This window comes from Ursus americanus, chromosome 11, assembly GCF_024610735.1.
Source record: "Ursus americanus isolate L20-20 chromosome 11, mUrsAme1.1.p, whole genome shotgun sequence".
Taxonomy (NCBI): domain Eukaryota; kingdom Metazoa; phylum Chordata; class Mammalia; order Carnivora; family Ursidae; genus Ursus; species Ursus americanus.
The window spans coordinates 74,199,743-74,209,712 of record NC_142137.1 but is presented as its reverse complement, the minus strand read 5'-3'; the positions used below and the strand labels follow the sequence as shown (position 1 = coordinate 74,209,712).

The 9,970-nt window shown below is 54.3% G+C and overlaps 1 long non-coding RNA gene across 1 annotated transcript; it reads left to right on the top strand.

Moving 5' to 3' along the window:
• The first annotated feature begins 3,319 nt into the window (after positions 1 to 3,319).
• LOC148109301 (uncharacterized) lies at positions 3,320 to 5,343 on the top strand. Its single transcript, XR_015726017.1, has 3 exons — positions 3,320 to 3,585; positions 3,684 to 3,806; positions 4,627 to 5,343. It is a non-coding gene; the product is annotated as an uncharacterized LOC148109301 (long non-coding RNA).
• The last annotated feature ends 4,627 nt before the right edge of the window (positions 5,344 to 9,970 follow it).

The following is a 9,970-nucleotide window of genomic DNA, read 5'->3' as shown; positions in this document are numbered from 1 at the left end:
AAAAATCCATGGATCCCAGTCTGAACAGCAAGCTAAGAAGGTTGCCAGATGGATGTGAAGAGTCCCACACACGGAGCCCAGGAAACCCTGGAAGAAGACAGGTCAGGAGTGACGCAGTACCAGTCCAGGTGCCTGCAGAGGGGGGTGGGCAGCAGGCTCGCTGCTGGGCTGCTCTCTCCCTTCATCTCCACTCGGGCATGGGGGCGTGGGGAACACGTCAGGTGAGGTGGAAGATGAGGGACGGTGGGGAGACAGTCAGGTGTGAGCACGTCCCAGCACATCCCTGAGTGGCCTGTGCAGATTACTCATCTGTAGACTAGGGCACCCACTCTGGGGTCAGTGTGGGCATGATCTTGGGCAGGGGACGGAGGGTTGCTCTACAGACGGCCAAGCTAAGGCAACACCAGCCCTCGGGAACTGGTGATAAGAAGGTGAAGAAGTCCAACAATACGCTTCGGCTGCGTCTCCTTTCCACCTGGGTCTCCTTGGTCACCCAGATGCGATGGAGCCCTCCCCCACCCACTTGCTCTTTCTCTGTCCACCGACCCAGCTCTGCTTTGCTTCATGGTGTTTCTCACCATCTGAAGCTGATGTACATGTACCATTAACTTACTTATTGGACACCTGCTCCAGAAACTTGCAAGCTCCAGGAGGAGCTTCTCCACTAGCTCCTTACCCACGGGGACAGACAGGGTGTTCTACATGGAGTTCTCTGTGAGTATGGGGTGATGGATGATGGAGGGGGGGTAGGAGGGAGGGAGGAAGGACAGAGGAGGGAGGGAGGGGAAGGGCAGGTCCAGCAGAGGAGAAATGACTGAGGAACCCCCCTTGCTCTGTGCTCCAGTCTCACCTCCAGCCAGGGGTCTCTCGCCGACCCTGCTGTAGCACCCACAGGACCCAAGGGTGTGGTGCTTCCCGCCGAAGCCTGGTCCACCAGGGGCAGGCTCGCTTCTCTGGGTTCCCTTCGACATCACTGAAGCTTTCATTAGTGAACCCTAAAAAGTGTCTCCTCACCTGGGCTTTCAGAGCTCCGAGTCCCTCCCTTTCCACATCCCCTCCCCAGCTGGCTTCCCTCTGGCCACAAAGGCTGGCAGCACTCACAGGGGTCTTGCCAAGGGCCCTGGCCACCTTGATCCAGAAGCGCAGGGTCTCCACGCCTGGTGCTGGCCAGCAGCCCCCTGAAGACGCTGAAGCCTTTGCCAGCAAGACCCCGGGGGGCGAGTCCCCTGGGCAGGCAGCTGGGGTCTGATCCTTCCCCAAGGTGGGCACTGCGATGAGCATCTCTTCAGGGTCTACTGCGGGGAGAACCATCGTGTTGTTCATTACGGAGACCATCTTCTAGCCTCACTCCAACATTCTGACTCATCCAAAACCCACTCAGGAATCACATCGCTCTAAATTTCTGATCGAGTAGAGCTCGTCAGTCCTGCGGGAGCATTGACACCGGCCAGGCCCAGACCCCACTCCCAAGGCTTCTGACTTGGCTGATCTGGGTGTGGCCTGTCCATCAGGATTTTTTTTTAAATCACCCTGAACTGTTCTAACAGCAGCCAAGATTGAGAGCCATGACTACAGCCAGGAAGTGACCTCCAGTTCTTAGAAAGGAGACACGAAACCATGAGCATTGCTGGGCAGGTCCATTCTGTTATGGGTTGACTTATGTTCCCCTAAATTCCCATGCTGAAGCTCTAACCCCCAGGACCTCACCTTATTTGGAGTTAGGGTCTTTATACTTGTAATCAAGCTAAAATGAGGTCTTGGGGGGCCCTGATCCAATACGACTCATAAACAGGGGAAGTTGGGACACAGATGTTCACAGAGGGAAGATAATGTGAAGACGGGGAAGGACGGGTCTGAGAGAGAGCGAGGCTTCCGGAGAACCCGCCTGCAGACGGTGGGGAGACCGCTCCTGTGCTTGGGCCCCTGGTCTTTGGGGTGTGTTCCTGCAGCGGCGGCCCAGCCAAGCACACACAGCATACGCAGATCTCTGGCTAGAGTGAGTGAGGGGCCTCATGGCTTGTGAGCTGGATTCCCGGCCACAACTATTTCACCTTCCAAGTGCACATGCTATGAAATGGGCATGTCATTACCATCCTTCCAGGTGACAATGCTGAGGTTCAGAGACACCGAGCCCCGGGCGACACAGGTGTCCACTGGGGCTGCGAGCCCCGATCTACGCCCTGCCCCACGAGAGCCGGGGAAGGTGCTGGGGCTGGATGGGGAGGGCATGGAAGAGCAGGACTGAGGTGCCGGGGGACATCTCGCCTGTCTGACCCTTCTGCTCAGGAAGCTGATGGCCGCCTCTGGGCTCCTGCCTCTGTTTCTGGCCGTGCTCCATGGTGGGAACCTCAGGGTCCCGACCGAAAACTCAGCTACCGTGGTCTTCCTTCCTCCCTCCCTGCAGCTCACCCTGGCGGCTTCTGGAAGTCAGGGGCAGGCCAGGGCCCACCTGACTTCTAGGTGTCACGAGCTGGGTGACACAGCCTGTGCGGGGAGGACCTTCACCCCTGCAAGGGAGCCTTTGCTTGCTCTTGAGTGGAAGTCGACAGCGCCACATAATTTTTCCTTCAAATTAGAGTTTCCAGACTGTAGTCCCTGAATCCTCTGGGGTGAGTTAATGCAGCTTGACACCCTGACTTTAAGCTCCTGCTTTGCCTGACCTCCTTTTCCAATCAAGTCATGGCTTGCGAGGTCAGCGGCAGGCAGGGTGCTGGCAGAGCCGGTGCCTGGCGGGCATCTGACCGCTGTTCTGGGGACTGTGCTGATGAAGGTACCAGGGGAGCTGACAACGATCTGTTCATCTGTTCATTGTCTTCCCTGTTTTGAAAATATATTTGATGAAAGGCTTTCATTTAATTCTAGCTCCATTTATTATAGCTCAGTCTCTGAATTAAAATGCAGGTAGGGGAACGCCTGGGTGGCTCAGTCAGTTAGGCATCTGCCTTCGGCTCAGATCATGATCCTGGGGTCCTGGGATCGAGCCCCACATCAGGCTCCTTGCTCAGCAGGGAGCCTGCTTCTCCCTCTGCCTGCCGCTGCCCCTGCTTGTGTTTTCTCTCTCTTTCTGACAAATAAACAAATAAATAATCCGTAAAAATAAATAAATGAAATAAAATGCAGATAGGAAACATCTACCCAGTGACTTGCACAGCCCCTGTTCTGGAATACGGAATCGGCTCCAGCTACATACCTGCAGACTTAGTAACATAACCATATTTGCTCCTGGAACTCTTCCCGGAACCATAACCCCCCCAAACCTCATTCTCCTCCCTGTACTGCAGTCCTCTCCTTTTTGGGCTTTAAAACATGGTCCTCAGCTATCAGCAGAGGTTCCCTAGAACATTCAAGATCAATTGTTTTCACAGCGAGGAAGAATGTGAGCTTGGTTACTCAACTTTGGAACGCCATATGAATGCAGATTGTTCTCCTCGGGATGGGGGATACAAGTTCCCCTTCTTTCCTTCATGCCTGATTAACTGCCCCCTTCCCATGCTCCCCCATGACCTTTGAGCTTCAGACCTCCTTCTGGGGCTTTGGCCACAAGGTTAGCTCTTTGGGGGTATTTACTGGCCATTCTGGTTTCAGGTAAGAGGGGACAGGCTGGGGGAGTGAGCCTCGTCTCTGTTCTAAGTCATGTTCTTGGGTTCTGTCTGCTCATATCAACTGCCTCTTGCTTGGACTAGCATCCATTCTGCAATGAGGAATCAGCTTTCCCCTATTTAATGAGCAGCACAGTGTTGAAGTCGGCGTTTTCATGGTCACCAAGATCCAGCTGACGCTGAGTGCCAGAGTGAGGCGCGAGTCCCGTAAGTACAGACGGCGGGGGGCTGCTGGGAACAGAGAATGGGACTTCCCTCTTCCTTTGGGGGGGAGTGGTAGGCGCCTCCATCTCCACCTCAATTCAGGGAGCCGGCTTTGAGAACAGCCTTAGGGACTATGCACGTTCCCCGAGTGCCCCGTAGCCTACGGATGGCAGAGGGCTCGTGTCTGATCCCTCCCAGAAAACTTGGGGGAGAAGGGGTGGCTCAGGACTACAAAAGCGGCTCCAAGGGGAGACGGCCTTCCCAGGATCCAGGTGGACCTTTGAGGTTTTCTGACCCCGGGGTGCTAATGAACGGTGTGTGTGTGTATGTATGAAAGCACGCATCTCTGCAAGCACACGCATGTTAGTGAGAAAAGCAAGGGCTGTGTGTGGGGAGAATGTGGATGCCATGTTGGCCACGTGACAGAGGAGCCACTGTCCAAGTCCTGGGGTCCTGATCAGTCTCCTGGGGCTGCCACGGAAATCACCACAGACTGGGGCTTGCAACAAGGAGAACGTGCCCCTTTCGGGTCTGGAGGCCAGTGTCTGAAATCAGACCTCAGAAGGCTCTAGGGAAGGAGCCCTGCTGCCTCTCGTGCTCCTGCTGGGACCACCTGTCCTTGCTTTGGGTGGGACCACCTCTGCCTCTGTCTTCATGGGCCTCCTTCCAGGAGTGCTCCTTCCTTGCCTCGGATCTTCCCCCCCTTTCTATTTGAGGACACCAGCTGTCAGATTTAGAGCCCACCTTAAGTCCAGGGGGACCTCATCCTGAGATCTCAAATCCAACTGCGAAGACCCTTTTCCAAACGAGGCCATATTCACAGGTACTAAGGGTGAGGACTTGGACACATCCTTTGAGGGGCTCAGGCCTGAGGACAACATGGCAGACAAGAGATCCCCAACGGTGGAGAGGAGGGCAGAGGCCTCCACAGAGCCAGGAGCGCAGCCCCGAGGAAAGGGGCCGGTTCCCCCGCCAGCGCACAGAGCATCGGGCCAGACCACCGCCCTGGCCCCGTGAGACCTCCACCGTCGCCTCATTGCCTGTGCTCTGAGCCCCCTTCCAGAGCTGGTGTAGACCGCCACGTGCCAGGTGGGTGGAAGAGAACCTTCTGACTAAAAAGTGAAAAGTGAGCACCTCCCCTTCCCTGGCTGAGACGCCTACTTCAAATCAAGAGTGAAAATGTGATCACTAGACAGGGCTGGGCTTCTTAATAGCTAAGCAGGCTATGTTTGTGGTTAAAAATGAAGAACATTTTAGAGCTTGAGACTGACCAGAAAAATCCTGGGATTTGTCCAAATTTCATCCAAGTAAATAGGAAAAAAATCATCACAAAATCAATTTAAAGAGAAAGTGGGAAACAACAACAACAACAACAAAAATTGTCATTGTCGGGGCGTCTGGGTGGCACAGCGGTTAAGCGTCTGCCTTCGGCTCAAGGCGTGATCCCGGCGTTCTGGGATCGAGCCCCACATCAGGCTCCTCCGCTATGAGCCTGCTTCTTCCTCTCCCACTCCCCCTGCTTGTGTTCCCTCTCTCGCTGGCTGTCTCTATCTCTGTCAAATAAATAAATAAAATCTTTAAAAAAAATGTCATTGTCTGCAATGATTTCAAATATATTTTGGTGGGACTGACTATTGAGAACATTGCCTGCCTCAGGGCCAGGAAGGGGCTGACCCCCGTCTCCCCCTGGAATATGACTCAAAGACTGAAGCAAATTGTTTCTGTGTCCCGGTGTCAGTATCTGTAAGGAGTTGACATGGGGTGTTGGGAATGATCCCGTTCCTGCCCTTTCTGACCTCGCTGTCCCTGTTGCTTTGAGCCTGTGTGGTTGCCCTCTGAATGCCCGTCATGCCCGGGGCAGCAGGAGTCTGTTTTTGCTTGCGGTCAGAGAGCCCTCACTGGCCCACAGCATCCCCATCTCCCAGCTGTACTTGGGGAGACAGTTCAGTTAACGGGGTTCCCATCTGTGTGATGCAGGCATAATGCTTGTCCCGCGGCAGCTGCAGACATGAGTCACATACACCCTGGCCGAACGGAACAACCCGTGTCTTCGTCCATCTGGACTGCCGTAAGAGCATCACACAGACCAGGCGACTTACGACAGCAGAACCGTATCCTCACATCCCGGTTCGGGGTGCCAGCCTACTGGGGCGAGTGCTGTCTTCGGGGGCAGACGGCCGTCTTCTCACCGTGTGCTTCCAGAGCACAAGGACAGGGAGCTCCCAGGGCCCCTTTATCAGGCACTAGTCCCATTCATGAGGGCCACACCCTCATGACTGGATCAGCTCCCAAAGGACCCACTGCCAATACTCACCTTGGGGGTTAGCTTTCCAGCTTATGAATGTGGGGGGACACCGAGATTCAGACCATGGTCATGTGTGTGAGTGCCCTGTAAACTGGACCCTTCTACAGCCAATGCATTATATTCACATTTGTATACCGTGCTTTTAGGGCCGCGAGTCCCCCAACTTCACGGTATATGAACCCCACTCCAGTCCCTTGTTCCGATCCTGGCAGCAGTGAGGGTAGCTCCCGGGGAGGGCGGGTGCTGGTTGGATCCTGAGCTCGCACATGTCTGCCCCAGAGCGGAATTTCACAAGAATGGCTGCGTGGAGAGGGTTCTGGAAAGGCGCGGTCTTCGCCACGTGTGAGTGAGGTTCTGTGTGGTTGTGTGTCTGTGATGACGGGGTGGGGAACGGTGCCCTGGGACAAGGTTCCTGCCTGGGGAACAAACCATGGCTTTCATGAGAAAATGCATTTGTGTTGTAAAAAATCACCAGCACCTGAACACAACGTGAGGCGCCCGTGCCCTACAGACTCCTGCTGGAGACATCGGCCGAGGCCCCGCGGGGACCCACGACCCTTCCGAGGCCTCCTCGCATGCGGGGTGGGGCGCTGCTGTGCAGAGGGGGGTCTGCGAGGCCGCCTGGCCTTGGGCTCAGTCCATTTCTTCTCCTACGTGCTCACTTGTCGCTCTCATAAGCAGACAACAGTTCAGGGTCCGACGCAATCCAGCACACGCTGAGATGCGTGGATGCACCACATACACCGTGTATGAAGGTAGTTCAAGGGCTCTGGGTACGGGAAAGCACACCAGAACGCGCATGAGATTCAGACCCGCTCACACAGGCTCTGCAAAGCCAGACGGGCTTCGGAGCCAAGCTCTGAGCTCACAGAGCATCTGCTCAGCTTCCCCGCTTCTCCATCTCAGATAACGAGACCGCAGTTCTTAACGGACCTGAGCGCTGCGCTCATGGACAACTCATGCGCCGAGAAAGAAACGCAGGAGCTCCTTTCCTTCTGTTGTCCGAGCCCTCTGACCACGTTCTCTGACCACACGCCCTGACCACGCCCTCTAACCACATCCTCTGTCCACTCCCCCTCTCCACGCCCCTGACCACGCCCTCTGTCCATGCCCTCTGGCCATGTCACCCCAGAGCACATTCGTGGTGAGGTGTCTCTGCTTGTATCAGGGTGCTCTCCCATAAGTCTCCAAATAATTCCCAATAATCAGGCAGGTGGATAGAGCTGGCCGTATCTTTATTTTCACGGTTGGTAAAAAGGTACTGAAGGCTTAGTTACATTGTCACAAAAGTAATGGTGTCAGGACCAGAAGCTAGGTGGATTGATTTCTGAAGGACCCATGACTTTATGGAGTGCAGGACGTTCATAAATTAAATTTCTTTACCATCCATCTACAGACCGATGGCTCAGCGTCCAGCGAGCACGCCCCAGAACCCCAGACAGTGGGAATGGTTCTTCCTGACATGGAAGGGCATTTTCCGGACAACCCATAGAAATGGTGGAGCTAAAGCAGATTGTGTGAGATTATGAACCACAGAGCCATGACTGTGTTTCTAATATAACAAAGTGAGAACATGAGATCTTCCATATACCATCTGTGCTGTGAAGTTAGCAGTTTTGGGGCCCTTCTGTTATGTTAATGCTCTTTTCTTCTGTGAATATATATTAACAGATGCACGTGTGTGCACGTGTGTGTGTGTGCATATGTATACATACATCAACGTACACGTACACACACAAACATACGTTCGCTTTACTCAGCTTTACCACCTTCCACGTTTCTCTTAGAAAAAGTCTCAATTACTTCTTATCGAGAATGAGTGCTTTCATCGTATAGACACCCTGGACTTGATATGATGAGAACCATTCGTGTCCTTCAGGGGTGGTTTAGCTCATAAGATGCTAGGGGTGCGGGCCACCCCAGAACATCCTAATGTCTGCAGAAGACCATCAAGTTCAGGGAGAACAGCCGGTGAGGCATCCGCCGCTCCTGCCCCCACAGTGGGAGCTTCCGTTCTGCATGACTGTTTTCCAAAGCAAGACACCTTGTCAGGTGCAACCCCAGTCAGCTTTCCCCTTCCCCAGAGCGCAGTCAGCCCTGTTACCCTCACCTCTCCCCTCAGTCCCTGCCCACATCCTTCCTGGCAAAGCCTCCTTCATCTTGTGCAGCCCAGCCTGTGCCTCTGGGGTCTCAGGTGGACATGCGGGGTGGCCGTGCTGGGGCGTTGGGAGAATCCTGGGCCACTTGACCCATCTGTGGACTCCTGGCCAAAGAAACTGGGTGTTCTGGGGATTCCTCTCTGAGATCGCGGTGTCCCAGCTTCTGGGGGTCACTGAGCCCTCCTCCCCTCCACTCCCACTTGGCCATCATCCACAGCATCAGTGCTATATGGCTCCTACAGATTGCTGAGGCATTAAGAAAATATCAGTATTTCTGCAAAATGATGAAATTTGCATGAGAAATAGAATCATCAATAATTAAGGTGCTCTGGGCTGTCATCTTCCAAAAGAGGAAGAGAAGCAGAAAGAAAATGTGCAAGACCGCATGTCGGGGCAACCAGTTAGGGTTATTAGTTGGGGGAAATTATGGCAAAATATTTAAAACTAAAAGCCCGCAGGGAGCCTAGAGACCATCTTAAAACATTTTATTAAATGCCAATGGAAGAAGGTACACTGTACATCAGAACACCAGGCAAAAGTCCAGCTAATTTTTGTAAGCATGTGCCCCAAATAAGAAAAGCAAACAAAATCTTGCCTACAGTGTAGATCTGCAGCACTTTCTCTTGGTCCAACAGGAATGTGCTATAGCACCGAGGTGCCTGCACAAAGTCCAGCCTCCAGCCCGGCGAGGAGATGGCATCCACTACAAGGTGCACGTGTGGGGGAGTGGCCCCCCCACTGGGATCTGAAGAGGCTGGCAGCAGCCGGAGGGGATGGCGGGTGCGAGGGGGGCCACGGGCAGGATTACCTACCCCCCCGAAGTGAGCACACCCAGGCGGAAAGCAATCGAAGATGGGAGAGAAACTGGTTTTCTATATGCGGATGGAACAAAAGACTCTATATTCACAAAGGGAGATGGATGATAGCAAAGCATGACTGAGACGGGGGAGTTCTGCTTAAAAACGTGAAGTCGCTCCTAGGAGGTGTCCACAGACCCCCACGACCTCTCGCAGGCTCTCTCTGCCCTCAGCAAACTCCGCATGAAATGATGAGCAGAATCCTTAGGCAGATTCAGGACGGATTACTATAAACTCCTCAGCAGTTTATAACGAGTTATTACTGAGAGCTGGAAATAGCCGGGCAGGTGCCCCAGCGCCTCCAACTGCCGTGTCACTTGTTGGTGGTGCTTTGAGAGCAGAACTCTCTGCCTTAAGGAGCGACCTGACTCGCTTCCGTGCTGGCTCTGCCCTTCCCGATGGCTCTGGGAGCCCCCGTCACACCGTCCTCCCTCCTCACGGGCACACCCCAGACCCATGGCCTCATCTGCCTGCTCGTGTAGACCAGAGCAGGTGCTCACCCAGCAGCCGCTGTGCCGCCCCCGGTAGAAGCATGGAGGGCGCTCAGAATCTGCCTGACGGGACTGGCTGGAAAGACGGCCAAGGCTAGAGGATTTGTGTCGCCGAGTGCCGTCATTTTCTGTAGGACAGATATTGATGGACGCCAGGCCGGCTGTCCCCCCGCAAGCAACACAGTCGTCCCGGGCTTTCGGTGCAGGAAGACCTTTAGCAGCAGGTTGGAGACGTCCAAGAGCTTGAGCTGGCTCATGTGCAGACGTCATTTATCTGTTCGTTCTGTTGACACGAGGTCCGAATAGGTTGTGAAAAGAACCTCAAGCCCTTTTCCCCCAGCAGGAAGCAGGGTTG